The sequence below is a fragment of the Heterocephalus glaber genome, unplaced genomic scaffold (assembly GCF_053883595.1).
Source record: "Heterocephalus glaber isolate CG9 unplaced genomic scaffold, H.glaber_assembly_v1.0 deba00001730, whole genome shotgun sequence".
Classification (NCBI taxonomy): domain Eukaryota; kingdom Metazoa; phylum Chordata; class Mammalia; order Rodentia; family Bathyergidae; genus Heterocephalus; species Heterocephalus glaber.
The window spans coordinates 156,866-179,080 of record NW_028258441.1 but is presented as its reverse complement, the minus strand read 5'-3'; the positions used below and the strand labels follow the sequence as shown (position 1 = coordinate 179,080).

General features: G+C 42.9%; 1 pseudogene; it reads left to right on the top strand.

Moving 5' to 3' along the window:
- Nucleotides 1-218: 218 nt before the first annotated feature.
- On the top strand, nt 219-18,783 carry LOC101707113 (enhancer of rudimentary homolog pseudogene; annotated as a pseudogene).
- The last annotated feature ends 3,432 nt before the right edge of the window (nt 18,784-22,215 follow it).

Genomic DNA, 22,215 nt, shown 5'->3' with positions numbered 1-22,215 from the left:
ACCATAAGATAAATTAGAAAACATCTTATGATGAATGAAAATGATGACACATTAGACCAAAATTTAGGAATGAAGCTAAAGCAGTGCCTAGAGGGAAACATGTAGCTATAACTACCTATATTAAACCAGAGAAACAGAAAGATCTCAAGTCAAGAACTTAAACATCGGTGTGAGGCTTGTGGAGTTGGTGGTGGCTGCAGCAAAAAGAGTTTGGCATGATGTCTCACACTATTTTGCTGGTGCAATTTACCATGAGGCCAGAAGGCAGAAGTTACGCTGACTATGAATCTGTTCATGAATGCGTGGAAGGCATTTCTAAAATGTATGAAGAACATCTGAAGAGAACTAACCTGAACAGGCCCTCTATCACATATGATATCAGTCAGCTGTTTGATTTTATTGATGATCTGGCAGGCCTCAGTTGCCTTGTTTACCTAGCTGATACCCAAACATACCAGCCTTATAGCAAAGACTGGATCAAAGAGAAGATCTATGTGCTCCTTCATCGGCAGGCCCAACAGGCTGGAAAATCATTGAGTTGGAAGCACTCGGGGGCTAGGGTTGGGCTTGGAACACAGGTGTGTACAGCATGCTGTAGTGGGAGTTTTATAAGATAGTAACCCTGTTTCCATTTTGTTACACTCTGGCCAGGACTGAATGAATTAGATGAAATGTGACATGTGAGGATCTTTTCAATCCGAAACCTCCACTGGCCCCTTTTTCTTTTTCTTTCTTTCTTTTTTTTTTTTTACTTAAACATTTTTATGATGATTCAGATGGAAGTTGGTCTTTGTCAATGTTGGTTTCAGTCTTTCAGATTGTTCATATCTGCTTTTGAGCATTCACTGTACTAATCTTTTGAAGATGGGGTGGGGGGGTGATGACACAGTTTAGTTACGTCCTCAAGAAAAAGTCTTAGAAAGGTCACGAGTTCTATCTCTGGTACAAAAAAAAAAGAATAAAAAGTCTTAGAAATAAATAAATGTTCTTTAGTTTAAAAAAAAAACCTTAAACATGCACCTTAAGAAACTGGAGGGCTAGGGATTTAGCTCAGTGGTTCCACTGCCTGCCTCACAAGTGCAAGATCCTGAGTTCGATCCTGGGTACCAAAAAACAAACAGACACAAAAAAAGAAACTGGAAAAAGGGGCCAGGGATGTAGCTTAGCGGCACAGTGCCTGCCTGGCAAACGTGAGGCCCTGAGTTCAATTCCAGGTACCAAAAAAAAAACCCCAAACCTCCCAAGGAAAGATTAATAAAGATCAGAGTACAAATTAATAAGATAGAGAATAGAAAACAATGGAGAGAATCAAAGAAACTAAAAACTTATTCTTTAAAAAACTGAACAAAATTGACATGTAGCTAGACTAAGAAAAAGGAAAAAGCACTCAAGTTACTAAAGAAGGGGAAATTATTGCTAACTGTACAGAAATAGAAAAGATCATAAAGAAATACTAACTGGATGCAGTGCCAAACACCTGTAATCCAGCGCTCTAGGAGGGTGAGGCAGGAGGAGAGAAAGTTTGAGCCCAGCCTGGGCAACTTAGCAACTTAGTGAGACTCTGTATCAAAATAAAAACAATGCTGGGGATGTAGCTCAGTGTGAAGGCCCTAGATTTAATCTTTAGTGGCAAATAAATAAATAAATGCAACTGTATTATGAGTAACTATATGTTAATAACTGATGAAATGGAAAAATTTCTAGTAAGATACAAACTATAGACTTACTCAAGAAGAAATAGGAAATCTAAAGATATGTATATAAAGAATTTTAATCAATAATTATCAAAAATATTTATTCTTTCAAAATTATTTTGTGGCTTTTGGTGTATAAACCTTGTACTTATTTTGTTAAATTTAATTTAACTATTACTAAGACATACTATTAGCCAGGGATTTAGCTCAGTGCCACCATACCTGCCTTGCAAGTGCAAGGTCCTGAGTTCAATCCCCAGTACCAAAAAAAAAAAAAAAGAAAGAAAAGAGTCTTAATACTATTAAAAAGACAGTAATCCCCAAACCAATCTACAGACTCAATGCAATTTTTATCAAAATCAAGCTTCCTTTTTTCTAGGAATTGAAAAGACTAGAAATTAAAAGGACCAAGAATAGTCTTGAAAAAACAAGAACAAAGTTGGAGGAGACTGTCTTCTCCATTTGAAAACTCATTACAAAGCTACACTAATCAAGACAGTGTGGTCCTAGCATAAGAATAGACATATAAGGGCCAGGGATTTAGCTCAGTGGTTCCGCTGCCTGCCTTGCAAGCACAAGGACCCGAGTTCGATCCCTGGTACCAAAAAAAAAAAAGAATCTAGAACTTATAGGGCTGGGGATTTAGCTCAGTGGTTCCGACACCTGCCTCGCAAGCGCAAGGTCCCAAGTTCGATCCCTGGTACCAAAACAAAGAAAAGAAAAGAAAAAACTTTGGGCTGGGGATTTAGCCCAGTGGTTGGTTTTGCCGCCTGCTGTGCAAGCGCGAGGACCTGAGTTCAATCCCTGGTACAAAAAAAAAAAAAGAATAGACATATAGTTCAATGGAATAGATTTAGGAGCCCAGAAATAAACCCTCTGGTTTATAGTCAGTTGATTTTCAACAATGGTGTTGCCCATTCATGTTGCTATTAACAAATACCGTACACTAAATAGCTTATAAACAACAGAAATTATTTTTCACAATTCTAGAGGCTGGAAAGTCCACAGCCAAAAGTGCTGAGAGAGTCATTGTATGGTTGGGGCCCACTTTTGGGTTCACTGATGACACTTTGTCATTGTGTCTTCACATAGTGGAAAGCTACTAACTCTTTTGTGTCTCTTTTACTAGGGGACTCCTTTCTCAAAGGGGTACCTCCTAATATCCTCGCCCTGTGAGTTTGGGATTTTAACATATGGAATGATGGGGGTGGGGGTAGACACAAATGTTCAGATCATAGCAGGTATCAGATAATTCAATGGGAGAAAAATGGCCTTTCTAATAATAATGCTGAGACAACCAGATATCCACAAGCAAACAAACAAAAAAAATGGACCCCTACCATAGCAAATGTAAAGAATCAAAGTGAATCAAAGAAATGTGAAAACTAAAATTATAAAACTCTTAGAAGAAAATGAGTACATGTCTATGACCATGTATTATGCAATAGATTCTTAGATATGACACAAAAGCACAAGCAGAATAGATAAATTAGACTTCATCAATATTTAAAATTTTTGTGCTTTACAGGATACCAACAGAAAAGTGAAGATATCTCACAGAATGGGAGAAAAATTTGCAAATCGTATGTCCAACAAGAGACTTGTAACTAAAATATACAAATTAAAAGGCCAAATAACTCAATTTTAAAAATGAGTGAAAGATCTGAAAAGACACATCTCCAAGACAGATGGGCAGGTGACCAATAAAATTATTACAAGATGTTTAATACCATTAAATATTTTCCCACCAAGGAAATGCAAACCAAAAGCACAATGAGGGGACCGGGGATTTAGCTCAGTGGTTCCAGTGCCCGCCTCGAAAGCGCAAGGTCTGGAGTTCGATCCCTGGTATCAAAAAAAACCCAAAAACAACACAATGAGGTACAACTTCACATCTAAACAGAGGCCTATAATAAAAAAGACACATGATAACAACTGTTGGTAATGATGTAGGGAAAAATATAACTCCCAACCTGCTAGATGTCAGATATGCTGAGTTCATGTTCCCTGAAATCAAGGAATGAATTCCAAAGGACAAAGGAGGTTAAGAGCAGGAAAGGTTTATTGGGCCATAAGAATAACTCCTGAGAGAAAAGAGAGTCCCAGAAGTGAGTTGCCACCAAGACCCTTTGTCAGGGGTAATCTATACAGCAATGTGAGTACAACCTAGGTGAAACTACAATCACCTAGGTTTACAATCCTAAACCTATAGGATTACAAGTATAGGTGCTTTGCTAATGTTGATCCAATAGGGAAGCGGGTCACGTAGCAAGGGTACATGGAAAACACAAAGGCATTTTGGGGAAGGGATGGATCTGGATGCTTTGGTCATCTACCTGGGTGACTGATGCCTATCTGGACTTTACTGGACCAGGTGATACCAATTATAGTATAATCTCAAGTTATTGCTTATCCTTCAGGGAGGCACGTAGGCCTGGTCATTCCGTCTTTATCTTGAGGCCAGGCCTTCTTGAGATGTGCCTCCAGCCACAATTCTGATGTCTTTATTTTTCTCCTGACATCTTCGATAGACCAGTTCCTCTCTGACTGTATATTAATTTCTAACTTAGCTGCCTATAATAGTGAGAATAGGGAGACACTGGAACACTCATTCATAGCTGCTGCTAAGGTCTAATAGTGCAGACATTCAGGAAAACACTTTGGCAGCTCCTCAAAGGTAAACATATGACTCAGCAATTTCATTCCTAGGTGTTTACCCAAGAGAAATGGAAACATATCTATACAAAAACTTGAACAATTTAGGCATGTTGGTGTGTGCTTGTAATCCCAGCTAGTCAGGTGACTGAGGCAGGAAGAATCCAAGTTCAAAGCCAGTCTGGGCAACTTAGTGAAACTCTACCTCAAAATAATTTTTTTTTTTAAAAAAAGGGCTCTATGGGCTGGGGATTTAGCTCAGTGGTTCTGCCACCTGCCTTGCAAGCTCAAGGACCCGAGTTCGATCCCTGGTACCGAAAAAAAGAAAAGGCTCTGAACTCTTGAAGATAGTGGCATAAGAAAAGATTTCATGAACAAAACCTCAGTTCCATGTGAACTAGCACAAACAATCAACAAGTGGGATCTCTTCTTATTAAAAAGCTTCTCCACAGCAAGAGAAACCACCAACAGTGTGAAGAGACAACCCACAATGTGGGAAAAAACTTTCACCAGCTGTTCCTCAGATGAAGGTCTACTATCTAGACTATATAAAGAGCTTTAAAAAAAAAATCAGACATCCAAATTTAAAGATCCAGTCCAAAAATGGGCATCTGAAATGAACAGGCATTTCTCAGACAAAGAAGTAGAAATAGCAAATAATCATGAAAAAATGTTCAACAACACTGGTCATTTGAGAGATGCACATGAAAACAACACTGAGATTCTACCTCACCCCAGAAAGAATGGCTGCTATCATGAAATCAACCAATAACAAATGCTGGCAGGGCTGTGGGGAAAGAGGAACCCTGCTCCACTGCTAGTGGGAGTGTAGACTGGGGCAAGCACTGTGGAAATCAGTATGGAGATACCTCAAAGGACTAGGACTGGAAGTCCCATTTGACCGCGCTATTCCACTGCTGGGGATCTTCCCTAAAGAATTAAAAGAATCATACCACGGTGATATATGTGCACCCATGTTCATAGCAGTTTGTGATAGCTAAAACTTGGAAGCAGCCCAATTGCCCATCAACTGGAGACTGGATAAAGAAAATGTGGGGGGTTTTTATAAAATGGAGTATGACTCAGCCATAAAGAATGAGAAATTAGAGACATTTTAGCTAAATGGATGCCCACTGAGGCAATACTCTTACGTGAAAATAAATAGGACACACATGTGTAAATACTGAATATTTTCTCTGGTGTGAGAAACTGAGAGTGTAAATAAGGATCAAAAGGTATAATAAGGGCCAGGGATTTAGCTCAGTGGTTCCGCCACCTGCCTTGCAAGCGCAAGGTCCCGAGTTCGATCCCTGATACCAAAAAACAAACAAACAAACAAAAGGTATAATAAATAGGGCCGGGGATTTAACTCAGTTGTTCCACCTCCTGCCTCACAAGTGCAAGGTTCCCTGTTTGATCCCCGGGACCAAAAAAAAAAAGGTTATAATAGATAATGTGAAATAGGAAGAAAAGGGGCAAAGGGGAAGGTGAAGTGGGAGAGGTGGGGAAAGGAAAGAAAGGAATGGAATTAATACAAGAAAATGAAAAATTAGAAACAAAGTCTTTGTAAATAGGGACGGGTGGAGGGGTTAAAGGCAAGATATATTATGTAAAGGTACAAATTTCCAATTATGACTGTCATTATATTGTATATCTAAAATGTACCAATAAAATAAAATTATTTTTAATTTTTTTAAAGGGCTCTGAGTATAGCTCAGTGGGAAAGTGTTGCCTAGCATGTGTGAGGCCCTGGGTACAATCCCAGGACAAAAAGAGCCAATAAAAAATCTTTGTACATGAATTCTTAGAGCAATAACTGAAAGGCAGAAACATGCTCATCAATGGATAAATAAAGTCTGGTACATCCATATAATAAAATATTCTGCAAAAAAGACTGAATTGCTGATACATGGATGAACCTTGAAAGCATGATGTTAAGAGGGAGAAGTTAGCAGAAAAACATCTGCCGTATGATTCTAATTTTATGAAACATCTAGAACAGAAAAATGTATGAAGACAGGAAGCAGAGAAACTACTAATTACTCATTATTAGTTGTAATTACTACTTATGGTCAAGGGCTGGGAGGACTGGAAGGGAATGGGGAAGGGTTCTAGTGGACATGGGGTTTCTTTTTGAGGTGATGAGAATGTACTAAAATTTGATAGTTGTAAAAGTTGCACATATCTGTGAAATATGAAAATCCTTTGAGTTGTATATTTTTAAAGGGTCAGTTGTATGGCATGTGAATTATATATCAAGAAAAGAGTTATTTTTTAAAAAAAAATAATCTCTTTGGTGGCAGGTGCAGAAAAGAAATTGGAGGAGGCAAGACCAGCAGCCACAGAAGTGACTGGTGCATGGTCCAGGAAGCAAGACAGCCCGAATTGGACCAGGATTTATGGAATAGATTCAAGAAAAGTTCCAAACGGAGATAGGGCAAGACTCTGTGACAGTTAGTGTTTGGCTTGATTCCTGATTCCATAGCGCCTGTCTTGATGCCCCTAGAGCCTGTATCTGGTGCTGGTGACCATCTACAAGACCATCACACTGGTCCAAGGCCTCACTCTCTTCAACCACTGGCCCTCTTGGATGCTTTCCCTGCATCCACTCAAATTCCTTCCCAATTTGTTCTCTACACTGGAGCCACAGAGACCTTTGCATACTTCAAGTCTGTTCATGACATCCCCCTGCTTTAAGTCCTTCAACGATGTCCTTGGGCTCTTAGGAAAAGATCAAACTCCTTAACCCACTTGACCAGCCCTGAATGTCCTGGCCCTTGCCTATCTCTCTGAACTCTCCCCCACTCTCTGACAACTGACTACACTGGACTGTTTTCAAGCGCCTCACTGTGCTCGCTCCTACACAGGGTCTTTGCGCATGTTGCGCCTCTACAGAACGCTCCCTTCCCTGCCTCACCTGATTGCACTGACTCCTTTTGGTTATTAGCTTAGTCACCACTTTCTCGGGGAAACCTTCCCTGAAGGCCCAAGTTCCCCTATTTGATGCTCTCAGAGCTCTCTGGATTTCTCCTGCATGGTCCTTGTCACAGTTGCACTTTTATCTTCATGTATGGTATCATTTTATTATTGTCTGTCTCTTTCATTGCATTCCAAGTGCCATAAGATCAATATCACTAGCCATTTTTCTTCACCATCATATCTCTGTTGCCTACTACAGTGTTTGGCACACAAAAGGCTCTGAATTATATTTGTTAAATAAATGAATAAACCTCAGAAACAATTTTATTTTTTTATTATTATTTTTTTTCCAGGCCACAACAAGCCTTTATTAGGGGAATAGATCTGCCGGGCTGTCTCAGAAACAATTTTAAATGCTAATTAAAGCAACAATGACCTATCATTGTGCCCACTGATTGGCAAAGATTGAAAATACCCAGCATGGGCAGTGATTGAAGAAAATGAGCACTCTCATTCTGCAAGTGGCGGGTGTAGACTGATTATCTCCTTTGTGGATGTCAATTGAACCTTCAAATGTTCACACTGTTTGATCCCATAGTTCTACCCATGGAAATTTATTACAAGAAAATAATCACTCATGTGCATACTGGTATACACAGGAGAACATTTATTGAAGCACTATCTGTAATAGAGTGTTGGAAGCAGCCTCAATGTTCAACAATAAGATTACTTAAATAGATCACAGTGCATTCATATAATAGACTACTGTGTGACCTTTAAAAAAGATAATGTAAATTGCATTTATTGGTATAGTGTTTATTATATAATCTTGAGTTTAAAATAGTTACTAAAAAGTATGATGATAAGACCTTCTCAATTTGAATAGCATGTCATACAGATATCTGAATGCTTTTTAAAAGAAAAAAAGGAATGCACCTGGCATGGTGTCGCAAGCCTGTAATCCCAGCACCCTGAAAGGCTGAGGCAGGAGAATCGTTAAGTTCAAGCCCAGTCTGAACAATTTAGTGACCATCCTGTTTCAAAATAAAGAATTTAAAAGGGGCTGGGTGGGGCTGGGGATGTAGCTCAATATGAATGTCCTGGGTGGGGGGAGAGAGGGAGAGAGAGAGAGAGAGAGAGAAAAAAAATACAAGGATAAATAAGTTATTTTGTATAAATTGCTTCTGGAATCTTTCACATTTTACTCTACATAATTTCATATTGTATTAAAATGCTTTATGAGAATGTATTCATGTACTACTTACATAATTGAAGAAGTTTTAAACAATATAAAAAATAAAGATAGACTACCAAAGGTAAACATGCATACGACCCCACGTATGTGCTGTAGATAAACAGACTCATTAAAAAATCTGAACTAATACAAAATCCCAGCAGTAGATGTTCTGGGTTGTAGGATTATGGGTGGTTTTTGTGCTCCCTTTTTGCTTGTCTGCATTTTCTATAATTAGTATATGTTACTTTTGTAGTAAGAGAACATAATCAAATATATTTTAATGTATTTCATTTTGAAAAATATTACAATGTGAAATAAGGACTACTCATGCTGGCTGGCCAGTCAGTCAGGTCCCAGAAGGCAGCTCCAAGGGGATGAAGGTCTAATCAGGGGGGTGGTCAGTGACCACAGAACCAGAGCAAAGGACTTCATTGGATGGCTTTAATGCCTGAAGATAGCAAGCAATGAGAGCCTGATACACCATCTCCACTGCAGTGATAAACTGCTTGCTTAGAATGCTGCCTTTATTTATTTGCATTACTGGGGATTGAACCCAGAGCTTCAATATGCTAACCAAGTGATCCACCACTGAGCTACACTGCCAGCCCAAATACAGCCTCTAAAAGAGCCCAATACAACTAGCGCCCCAAGAAGCCTCCCCAAGACGGTTTGATGCCATTGCCCTGGACCCTCCTTGGTGTGTACAATGTACCCTCACCTGGCTGTGTCTCTGGCTAACAATACACTCTCTGCTCCACAACCCCCTTACTCGTCCATTTGTGGTCTGGTGTCTGAACCCCTGATTTACCATTTGCCTTCAGTCTTCCTGAGGCTTAATTTGCAGGCTCTCCCTGATGAATTTTAGTTCGAACTTGCTCCTTAACTAGTCTTGCTAAGTTTCTCTAGCTGTAGAACCCACCCTCCATAAGGGTCCTGCCCCTCCTTGTCCCACTCCTGAGAGGGATTCAGACACACACTGGCCAAGACTAACTTCAAACATTTCGATAAGCTAAGTGAGGCCCTCCCACTTGATTGCACTGGGTGGGTGCTGTCAACTCTCTTTCTCTTGACAAGAGACACATTCTTTCTCTAGTTTATAACTTTCAGTTTAGGTATGGTCAATTTATTATTCTTCCTGCTTTGGTCCTGGGAAATATTTTGTCCCTCAAGTATTTTGTAATACTGATTTTATCCATCATATGTTAATTTTGTTATTTTGAGGGAGGATTGCCCTGTAACGCTCCCACACTGAATTAAAACTGATAATCAACTGAAGCCAAACTGTATTTTAAATTTCATATATATCTCACCAGCATCTAATATAATGCCATGCATGTAGTAAGTGCACGATAATAACTGAACGAATGAACTGAATGAATGCAGGTACAAAGGGTATGTGAACAAGAAAGTGGGAACATTAAATGAATCAGTCTGTGGAACTTCAAGTAGTAATATATAAATTTATTACTAACTGCACAGACAATTCATGAATTTATTCTGTATTTTGTTTTGTTTTGATTTTTTGGTTTTTTGAGGGTAAAGTCTTGTGATATAGCCCAGGCTGGCCTTGAATCTGTTGTGTAGCATAGGCTGACCTTGAATTTGTCATCTTCCTGCCTCAGCCTCCCCTGCACTGGTATTATAGGCATGCACTACCACACCTGGCTTATTAATCTATTCTTATAAGAAAGAGAAAAAAATAAAGTAAAACTTCCCTTGTTTTAGCCTCATCTCCAAACCTAATTCTTCCCTACAGGTAACTACCATAGGGCAAATATCTTTCTAAAACCCTTTTTGCTATACGTATATTTGTATGGACACTGGAGTGAACGCAAAGATATATTGTCAAATGAAAAAAACATAGCAATTCAGTTTAGTCTGGCACTACATGTGATTTTTTGAAAACCCTCATTAATTACAAATGTTATATGGTCCAGGGGAAATCTTTATGATATCGAGTCTTTCCATTCTTGAGCAGAATGTGTTTATCCACCTAGGCAGGTCTTCTTTCATGCCTCTCCATAGTAGCACAAATCTTCACCATACTTAACACAATATCTTGTAAATAACTGGCACACAATAAAGGCTTGTCAATGATTATTTGATAAGGATAGACTTGGAATTGGAGATCAGGGAAGCAGAGTCTACCTTATGTAAAAGTAGGCCCAATTTGAGGCAAATTTCTATTTGAAACTTCGGTATTTCCCTTCTAAATCCTCGCCCTCAACTCAGTGTCCCACCTATATTCATGTTTCTTTGTCAGCAACCCCGAAGCCGAGGGCAAAAGCGAGCAGCTGTATGTGGTAAATAAACACATGGCAGTAGATTTCAAGGGCCTGTGCAGATCTGGGATCAGCAGCCTTCTACTGAGTCCACTTGTGAACTGCTTTCTGGGGATCTGTCACCAAGCCTTCTGGGCTCATTCTGCCGGGACACTGACTGCCTGAGACCCTATCTGGACGGTGGCCTGCAGAACATGACGCTCACTCTTTAGGTGTCTGCCTATACTGGAGCTGTCCCTTCCCTTCCCTGGAATGGCTCCTGTCCATCACAAGGAGGGGCCTTCATTCACTTCCTAGGCTGCTGTAGCAGAGTAGCACCAGCTGGGTGACTAAAAACAACAGAAATTTATTATATCACAGTTTTGGAAGCCAAAAGCCCAAAATCAAGGAGACAGCAGGGTTGTGCTCCCTCTGAAATCTTTCCTTGTCTGGTGCTTTCCAGGAAACCTCTGGCACTCCTTGGCTTATAGATGAATTGTTCCTCCATCCTCACATGGCCGTCTTCTTCCTATTTGTCTTCTCATCGTTTTCCCTCTGTGCATGTCTGTCTCTGTGTCCAAGTTTCTCTTTTTGTGACATCAGTCATCTTGGATGAGGACTGTGTTAGTTCACTTTCTATGACCATGACAAAATACCCACAAAAATCAACTTAAAGGAGGAAAGGTTTATTTTGGCTCACAGTTTCAGGGGCTTTAGTCCATGATTACCCAGTTCCATTGCTCTTAGGCCTGAGGTGAGGCAGAAACATCATGGCATAGTGAGGAAAGCTGCTCACCTCACAGTGGCCAGGAAACAGAAAGAGAGGAATGAGCCAGGGACAAGATACAGTCTTTGAGGGTATGCCTCCAAAGACCTACTTCCCCCAAGTAGGCCTCACTTCCTAAGTTTCTACTACCTCCCAACCACCCATTAGATTATCATCACTGATGAGGACACAACTTTCATGATCACCTTCCAAAAGCACCACATCTAAATACAGATGCATTTCAACATATGAGCCTTTAAGGGGCATTTTATATCCAAACCATAACAAAGGTCCACCTTATTGACTTCATTTTAACTTGATTACCTCTGTAAAATCCTGTCTCCAAATAAGGTCACATGAAGTATTGGAGGTTAGAAGCTCGGATCTTTTTGGGGGGACACGGTTCAACTCACAACAGGCCCCCAGACCACAGTTAGATTGCTGGGCTTCATCTTGCTCTCCTTTCCCCTTCTCTCCACCATGGCTCATGGGACTGGAGGTGGACACAGGTGTCAGGGTCCAAGGTGAGTCAATCCAGCTTCTGCTGCCAGGAATTTGATCTGGGACTGAGAAACATACAGTCTCCAGGTGTGGCTGGGACCCTACCATGTGGACGGGGAATCGAAGAGAGCTGTTTTTCACTCTCCGGATGAGAAAAGCAGAGAAAGGCAGTCTGCAGAGTGAATACTGAAGTGGATGCACATAGAGAAATAGAAGAGGAAGGCAAGTGTAGACTATGAAATTCCCATTTCTGGGATGCTGAACAGGTACAAGGTGCCGAGCAATTGATTTATATCCATTAGCTCATTGCATCATCTTAACAATTAGTATCTCCATGTTAAGGATGGGAAAAGTGAGTCTCAGAAAGGTTATGTTGCTTTCTCATAGTGATCCAGCTATTAAGTAGCAGAGCCAGGTTTCACATCTTCCTGGATTCACAGCCCTGTACCCCAGGGAAGCATACTAGGTCGCTGACCCTGGGTTCTAGTCCCATCCAGAGACCCAGATGCATCTTCATCTTTGAATCCATGAGACATTCGTGTAACATTAGAATGAAGTACACACATCCTAAGTGCATAGATGAATGAATTTTTGCATATACCCATGTATATGTACATATGTATGTATATGTGCAGGTACAGTACATATGTATGTGTGTTTGCATATGTATATGTACAGCGTATGTATATGTGTATATGTGTACAGATATGTGCAGTCTATATGTATATGTACAGTGTATGTGTGTATGCATATGTATAGTACGTATATGTATATGCATGTGTTCCTTCCTGATGCTGCCCACCCAGTCTCCCCTAAAGGTAACCATTTGTCTGTCCTCTCCACCACCATAGAGAAACGTGTGTTTTTTACTAGCTCTTATGAGTTTCTCTTACCTACAACCCAAAAGTATTAATTCAATGAGTTTCAAGCTGTGATTTGCAAGCTATTAGTGGCCTTTGAAACCAAGAATTTTCCTTTTGAATAAAATACAAAAGAGTAGAAAATATCAGAGGGCATCATATGTAGTGTTTTATTTTATTTTTATTAGTACATTTTTGCAGTACATGATGATTACATTCATCATATGGAATTGGTACATGTACATAAATAAAAATATTATTTTGAATCTTTTATGATAATGGTGTGTGTGTGTGTGTTGGGTCATAATGAAAAATGCATTTCTCAGGACGGGTCATATTCAAAAATGTTTCTAGGAGCTTGAGGTATTACTCGGTGGTAGAGTACTTGCCCAGCAGGTGAACGGTCCTGGGGCCCACCCCCAGAATCCACCCCCCTCCCAACATTTAAGCAACACTGTCCCAACTACCGCAGGGCCTGAGGAGGACTGTGGCCTCTTCTCTGGCCCAGACCTGAAATGGTGTCCAATTCATCCAACAGACACTCATTGAGGACTCTAGAGGACACGTGACACCTCCCTGCCTCCCTCCCCACCATGCCCCAGGATTGCAGTTGGTCGTTGGCTTCCTCAGCCTGGCCCAGTGGCACCTCCTGACCTAGCATTGCCCTGAGTCCCACATCTCTCTGCTGCCCTCCACATGGGCCGGGACTGGCTTCTGTGTACCGCCTCCTGCTGTTACAGCTTGTATCCAGATGTCCCCCAAAGCCTCATGTGGTCATAGGTGGAGCTTTTCCAGAGGTGGCTGGATCTAGAGTGTGTGACTGATTCATGGTGCAATGCCAGGATTAAGAGTGGGTGATCACTAAATCAATCCACTGATTGGCTTGGCACTGCTCTAATCCTGGTAGCCTGAATATAAGGGACAGAAAGAGTTTGTCTTGTCCCTTGTTGTTTTTAGTGCCTGTTGCATGCAATGAACTGTTCTCTGTTGTGTGCCTGTCTGCCTTGGAGCCGGCCGACTATGGACTGAAACGTCTGTGAGCTAAATAAACCCTTTCCTCCTTTAAGTTTGGATGTTGGGTATTTTGTCTCAGCAATGAGAAAAGTAACTGTGTTATCTTGTGTGCTGAGAGAAAAATCAGCCTGACTGGCGTAGGAAGGCCTATGGTGCCCTCAGGAAACACAGGCTTTGTAAACTGGAGTTAGACAACAGTTCTTTGTACAAACCTGACCGCTTTCCTGTAAACAGGAACTAATTTCAAACTAAAAAGTTTTTAAAAATTAAAGCAAATAATTGTCTTCTGGTGATTTCTTCCCTCCTTGTGGGGCTTTCTGGCCAGGAAGGTGGGGAGCAGCCCTGTGAGAGATGAGATGGGGCCCGGGAGGCCTGAGTTTTCTTTTCTGTTACTGAGAGTTAATTCCTCTGCATATTGTAGGATTTTTTGTTGTTTGTTGTTTGGTTGGTTGGTTGGTAGTACTAGGGATTGGACCCAGGATCTCCTGCATGCTAGGCAAACATTCTGCCCCTGAGCTACACCCCCCAGACCACTGTAGGTTTTTAGATAAATCTAGTATTAGCCCATTGTATCAATATGGGCAGACATGCCTCAGATATGTGACCACTCCCTGAAATGCTGCCCTTCGGAATTGGCCCCACCCAAAGTGTCTGTGTAACGTGCACCAGGCTGTGCAGGTCCTGCTCCAGGGGTCTGCAATACAGCAGCTGATGGACCTTTCCCAGCCTCGGCATGCCACTCTCCTGTGCAAAGGCTGGCACAAAGCTGTCCTCCTTGCCTTGTCACCATGGAGTCCAAGCGCCCCTGGGGGAGAGGCCGGGAAGTGCAAGCCTCGCTTCTGGCCTCTTCTCCCAGCAATGCCAACCTTGCCCAGCAAACCAGAGCTGCTTCCAGTTCCTCCACATTCCACACGCTTTCCCACCTGCAAGCCTTTGCTCATGTTGTTCCTTCTACTTTGACAGCCCTTCCTTCATAGTCCCCCACCCACCGTGACATCATTAGAGCCAACTCATTCTTCAACATTGGATTCATGGGTCATGGTGTGGCAAGTGCCTGTAATCTCAGCTACTAGGGAGGTTGAGGTAGGAGGATCTCAAATTGGAGAACAGCCTGGGCAACTTGGGGATTTAGGAGGACCCTGTAGAAAGAAAGAAGAAGGAAAGGAGGAAAGAAGGAAGGAAGAAAGGAAGGAGAGATTAGGTTCAGGGAAGCATTCCCTGCACCCTAACTGGGCTGGGATTCTACTCTGCACCCGCTGCACCCAGTGCTTACACACTCAGAATGCTCTTCATGAAATTGCTTTCTTGCTTGTCCTTCTCCTCTCCTTGAGGACAGCAACCATGTCAGTCCCAGTCACTGCTGTGTCCCCATCTCCTAGCATGTGCCTGGCACACAGTGTTGCTCACTAAACAGTCAGCCCTCCGAATCTCTGGGTTCTGTCTCTGATAGCAGATCAAAAATACTAGGGAAGACATTCATCTGTACTGAAAATGTACAGACTTCTTGCTCCTCATGCAGCATGACAAGCACTACTGAGCATTTGCACTGTATTAGGTGTTACCCATTAGGTTACTGGGATGGCTTATCTCCAGATGTCCCCCAAAGCCTCATGCAGTCATAGGTGGGGCTTTTCAGAGGCAGCTGGGTCTGGACTGTGTGATGCTGGGATTAAGGGTGTGTGGGTTACAGCCCATTGATTGGTTTGGCATAGTTCTGGATATGGATAATGGAAAGACCCTCCCTGGGTGTGAGTGCTACCCACAAGTGGTTAGCCTGGATAGAATATAAGGGACAGAAAGAGGGTTGTCAGGGCTTGTTGCTTGCTGCCTTCTGCCTGCCATGAGCTGTTTTTCTTCTGTGATGCCCCTCTGCTGTGCCACCATGCCTTGGACCCAGCCAACTATGAACTGAAACCTCTACAAACTGTGAGCCAAAATAAATATTTCCTCCTTTAACTTTGGATGTTGGGTATTTTGTCTCAACAAGGAAAGTAACTAAGACAGTGACTTACATCCAGAGATGACCACGTGCATGGAGGACATACATAGGTTACAGGAAAAGACTATGCCCTTTGATTTAAGGGAATTGAGCGTCTAGGGTCAAGGGTCTCAGAACTAAATACCTGTGGATCCTGAGGGACAACTGCATTCAGTAAGCAGAACAGAACCAGGGAACATGAAGCAAGCTGAGTGTTACTGGGGACATGTCGGTTTACTCTGACACCTCAGCTACTCATTGGCAATAAGTTGGGCTCTTCTTTCAGTCCTGGTCTACACTCAGGGATAGGCTCACTCCTAGTTAAGGTGGATGGGGACCCGGATTTGATTTGAGTGGCACCTGAAAAGCTGTCATCTCCAGAATATTCCCACTTTCTAACCTGGCTGAAGGATGGCTGTTCCCATGCCTCTAATGCTGATGCACCTGGGAGAGAAAAACACATAACGGGTATAGTCCTAGACTCCATGTGTGACTCTATTTACTGACTGCACTCTGCTTCCTGACAGAAATATGTCAAAGCAGTCAGATTACCAGATCCAAGGTGGCAGATGCAATGATAGAAAGTTAGAAAACAAAAAAACAATTCATTGTCATTTCTTCATTCCCTAAATATTTATCCAGGGGCTGCTGTGTACCCAGCACTGTGCCATGAACTGGGGACATAGCTGTGGGAAGAACTGACACCATCCCAGCCCTCATGGAGCTTACAGTCTAGTGGAGGTCAATAATCAAGAATGGCCAGGCCTGGAATCCCAGAACCCTGGGAGGCTGAGGCAGGAGGATTACAAGTTTGAGGCCAGCCTGAACAACTTAGCAACTTAATGAGAATTTGTCTTAAAATTAAAAATAAAAAAATAAAAGGGCTGGCAATGTAGCTCTTGTTCAAAGGCCCTGGATTCAATACCTAATACAACAAAAAATTTTTAAAAATCAAAAATTATCCCTTGCATTGCTTTTCTTTGAATAATTTTAATTTTTGTATATGTGTGTGTTTAGTGAATGATAATAAAGTTATACATTAATTTAAAAAATCAAAAATTAAAAGGACTGAGGATGTAGGTCAGTGGAAGAGCACCCCTACATTTGACCCCATCACTGGGGAAAAAAAAAGAATGGCATACAGATATGAAAAATTACAACTGCAATCAGGGTGGGAAAGTGGAGAAAGGGAAGCTCACACTGTTAGTGGGAATATCAATTAGTACAGCCATTATGGAAAACAGTATGGAGGTTCCTCAAAAAGTTAACAGAACTACCAGATGAATCAGCAATCTTACTAGAGGGCTTATGTCCAAGGGAAATGAAATCAGTGGTTTCTTTTTTTTTTTCTAGTACTGGGGATCGAATTTGGGACCTTGCACTTTTGAGGCAGGTGGCAGAACCACTGAACTAAATCCCTGCCTGAAATCAGTGTTTTGAAAAGACAACTGTACTTCCATGTTCATTGAAGCACTATTCAAAATAGTCAAGAAATGGAAACAACCTAAATGTCAGTCAACTGATGAATGAATGAAAAAATGTGTGTGGGGTGTGTGTGTGTGTGTGTGTAGAAAGAGAGAGAGACAGAGAGAGAGAGAATAGAATACTATACAGCCACGAAAAAGAATGTAATCCGTGCAACAAAAAGGATGAAACTGGAAATCATTGTGTTAAGTGAAATAGGCCATAGAAAGACACTCATAGAGGGGCCGAGGATTTAGCTCCTTGACTGCCTCACAAGTGCAAGGTCCTGAGTTCAATCCCTGGTACCAAAAAAAAAAAAAAGAGAGAGAGAGAGAAAGACACTCATAGGTGGGATCTAAAACACTTGATCTCATAGACGCTGGGAGAGAGTAGAGTGGTGGTTACCATAGGCCAGGCACAGTAGAGGGTAAGGAGCCACGGGGAAAAGTTGATCAATGAGTACTAAGTTACAGTTAGATAGGAGCAGGGTTGCTATAACAATAAAGTGCTATATATTTCAAAAGGCTACAAGGAAGAATATTTTCACCAAAAAGAACAGATAAATGTTTAAGTAGATAGTTCTTTTTAACCTGATTTAAACATTACACAATCTATACAGGTACCAAAACATTACATGGTACCACAGCAATTTGTACAATTTATATGTATCCGTTAAAATGAATTTAAATGAAAAAATTAGAAAATTTTGATTTTTTTTTTTTTGCAGTGCTGTTATTGAGCCCAGGGTCTTGCACCCACGGCAAGTGTACCACGTTCCTAGCCCTTTTCAATACTTTTATTTGGAGACAGGGTCTTGCTAATTGCCCACGCTGGCCTCTAACTTGTGATTCTCCTGCATTGCCCCGAGTAGCTGGTGACAGGTCTGCGGCACCATGCCCGGCACAATTCTCAATTTTCAGAATAGAGCTAAAAGCTATTCCCTGGGTCCCGTGACATGAAGCTTAGAGACTTCGCCAACTGCCTTTCTAAGGAGCAGAAGCCAGGTTGGAGAGGGAGGAAGCAGACGCGAGAAGGGAAGAGATGGAGACAGCGAGTGCAGACAACCTGGGAAGTGCAGCTCTGATGGGGAAGGAGGGAGAAACGGCAGGGGCTAGAAGGGTGAGAGTGGAGTCAAGGGGGGAGGGGTTGTTGGCTTTGTTTTTCCAGGAGGCCCCCCCCCCCCGCCCAGTACTGAGGAGTGAACTAAGGGAACACTGAGCTACTTCCTCACCCCTTCATTTTTTTTTCCGGTACCAGCAATGGAACTCAGGACCTTGCGCACAGCAGGAGGCACTGTGCGGCTGAGCTACATTTTTTATTTTGAGTCACTAAATGGCCCAGGCCGAGCTTTTGACCCTCCCGTTTCAGCCTCCCAGGGTGCCGGGACTACAGGACTGTCCGTTACGCATGCGCATGCGCATGCGTGAGGCTTGAGCAGGCTACCAAACTGGCTGGCTGGGAAGCAGCGCGGGCTGGGGGAAAGAGGCGGGGTCTTGCTAAATGGCCCAGCTTCTCCTTATACTACCCAGTCCCTGCGGAATGGCAGGGCGGTCAGAGCCCTCTTACACGGAGCTACACCCAGCCCTGCCTCAGCTCTTACTCAGCTCCACATTTGCACTTCACAGTGTGGCTTTCGGTCACTTGCTTGCTGTGCCTCAGTTTCCTTTTCTGTCCAGTGGCTATAGTAGCAGTAGTGATTCCATAGGACTGTTGTAAAAAGTAAGATAATTCATGTTAAGTGCTTATCTGGCTTACAGTAAGTGCTTGTGGCACATTAGCTGCTATTGTACTTATTGTTGCTAGCTCTGTGGCCTTAGGCGGGGCACTGAACTGCTCATCTGTCTGTTGTTGGGGTTTTTCTTTTTTTTTTGAGCCTGCATCAGGCTGGCCTCAAATTAGTGGTGATTCTCCTGCCTCATCCTTCCAAGTGCTGGGAACGCAGGTGTGGACCACCACACCCAGCTCTCCTCTGTCATTCAATCTTTCATCTTTCCTCACTCCATCACTTTAACGTTCAAAATGTCTGGCATGTAACAAGGACTCAGTATCAGTCAGTTCCCTGGCTCTTTCTATAATAATATTTACATATGAACATTGACTGTAAGCTGAGCATTTTACCTATCACCGTAATCATCCTCATTGACTATCAAGACAAGCCAGGTGTGATGGCACACATCTATAATCTCAGCACTCTGAGAGGCTGAGGCAGGAGGATCACAAGTTTGAGCCTGGGAAATTTAGCAACTTAGCGAGACTTTGTCTCCAAATGTAAAAATAAAAAGGTCTGGGGACGTAGCTCAGTGTGAAGGTGCTGGGTTCAATCCCCAGTACAGAAAAAGAGGAAAAAGAGAGAGAGAGAGAGAGAGAGAGAGAGAGAGAGAGAGAGAGAGAGAGAGAGAGAGAGAGAGAGAGAGAGAGACAGAGAGAGAGACAGAGAGAGAGACAGAGAGAGAGAGAGAGAGAGAGGAGGGAAGGAAGGAAGGAAGGAAGGAAGGAAGGAAGGAAGGAAAAGAAAGAAAAAGAAAGAGGGAGGGAGGAAGGAAGGAAAAGAAAGAAAGAAAGAAAAAGAAAGAGGGAGGGAGGAAGGAAAAGAAAGAAAAAGAAAGAGGGAGGGAGGGAGGGAGGGAGGAAGGAAGGAAGGAAGGAGGGAAAAAGAAAAGAAAGGAGCGGGGTTATTAAGACAACCCTGTGAGGAAGGCATGATACTAGCAGACAAGTGTCCCACATTTACCAGTGAGGAAATTAAGAGTCCAATAGACTTCACCTGGTCCAAGGCCATAGAGTAAGTGGCTGATTCCTCTTTCCCAATATTGACCCTGCAGTGGGCGATGGCCAGTTTCTCATAAACCCCTGTGGCTGATCCTTATGCTACATGGTTTAAAATGGCTCTTGCTCCTAGTGTGTGAGCAAAGGCTTCCTAGCCTCCCTCTGAGCAGGAACGCTTTGCTGCCCCCTTGTGACGAACCAAGTTCTTACCTCCAGGCTCTGCAACACTTAGCAAAAAAAAAGCAATCATGGGGGGCAGGGATTTAGTTCAGTGGTTTCACTGTCTGCTGTGCAAGTGCAAGGACCCGAGTTCGATCCCTGGTACCAAAAAAAGAGTAATCATGGTTTCTATTGCAATAACTTTCCTCCTGGAAAGTCATTCCCTTGGGAGAAGCAAGGAAATAAATGATTGGGGCTGACTTTGTAACTGCTTTTTGTTGTCTAGCTTTCTTTTAGTATAGTGGAAACAACCCAGGTGTCCTGAGGGGCTTCTCCAAGGTGACACCCTGGGTGCAATCGTGGGGGATGAGGGTGGCCGAGGGCATTCTGAGCAGAGGAAATGGCACGGGCACAGGCACAGAGATGTGACGGGGCACTGTGAGGTGCAAAGCTCAGAGAGCAGTATGTTCACATTGATTTCTTCTTTGATTCAACATGTACATATCAGCTGCTATGCTGGGTGGTGTGGGTGCTAGTTGGGGAGACTGAAGTGGACCAAATGAACATATAGTGTGTCCACAGAAAAAATAAAGCAGGGAACTGGGTGTGGTGGTGCATGCCTATAATCCCAGCTCTCTGGGAGGCTGAGGCAGAAGGATCACCAATTTGAGCCCAGCCTGGGTAACTTGGAGGCTTAGTGAGACCCTCTCTTAAAATAAAAATGTTTTTTGAGACAGGGTCTTATTATGTAGTTCAAGCTGGCCTTGAACTCATGGCGATCCTCCTGCCTCAGCCTCTCAAGTCCTGGGATTACAGTTATGTGCTACCATGCCTGACAAATTCATTTGCACCTTTTTTTGGTGGTGGTGGTGGTGGTAGTGGGGATCAAAATCAGAGCTTTGGGCATGCCAGGTGAGCCTCAGTCAGTGGGGTCGGGGAAGCTGAGCGGAGATGGGGTGGGGTGAGGTAGCAGAGGACTCAATCATGGTTTCATCCAGGGCCTTATGTGTCATAGTGAGGGTGGCAATTTCATTCTAAGGATAGGAAGTTTTTGCTGAGACTGCAGGTTGGGCTGTGAGGGGAAAGAGGGATTAAGACCACGTGGAGATTTCACCCAATGAACCGGGAGGACTTTGGTGCGGGTGAGCTAAGTCTGGGATGCCTATAAGACCTTTGAGGGGCACCGAGGAGCAACAGCTGGATGGACGTCAGGTCCAGGAGGGCTCAGGAGGGAGCAAGGCCTCTGGCCACAGCGCGCTGAGGAACATGGGACAGGCTAGGAGAGTGATGGCGAACCTTTTAGAGCTTTCGATGATGCAAACAGCCAGATGCAGTACGCATGCCATAGGTTTGCCACCACTGGACTAGAGAGATGGAAGAGAAACCAGAAGAGGTGCTCTGAAACCAGGGCCTTGTGTGCTAGGCAAGCCCTCTAGCATGGAGCTACACTCTTAGCCCTTTTGACTTAGATTGAGACAGGGCCTCCCTATGTAGCCCAGGCTGGCCTGGAACTTGCCATCTTCCTGCCTCAGCCTTCCAAGTCCTGAGGTTACACACATGCACCACCACGCCCGGCTGAAACACACTTTTGAACAAGGGTCTCTACATTTGCGCTTCTCACTGGGCCTGGAAACTTCTGTAGCTGGTCCTGTATTGGCGGCTGCCCAACCACCTGACTGAGAGTATGGCTAGGATAAAGAATAATACAAGACAAAAGGTTTAACTGCTTAAGTGGGGGGCCAGATGGTCAGAGCTCTTCTTAAAGCTAAGATCACAAGGCTCTGGACCTGCCAGTATTTATTGACCACACAACATTGCAGGGGGTGTAAAGGCAAATGTAGGGAACAGCGGGCTAAGGTGCTGATGAAAGCCAGGGTTGTAAAAGTGAGGAATAATGCATTCTTCTGAGAGACAGGTCATAATTAATGAATAAGCTGTGTT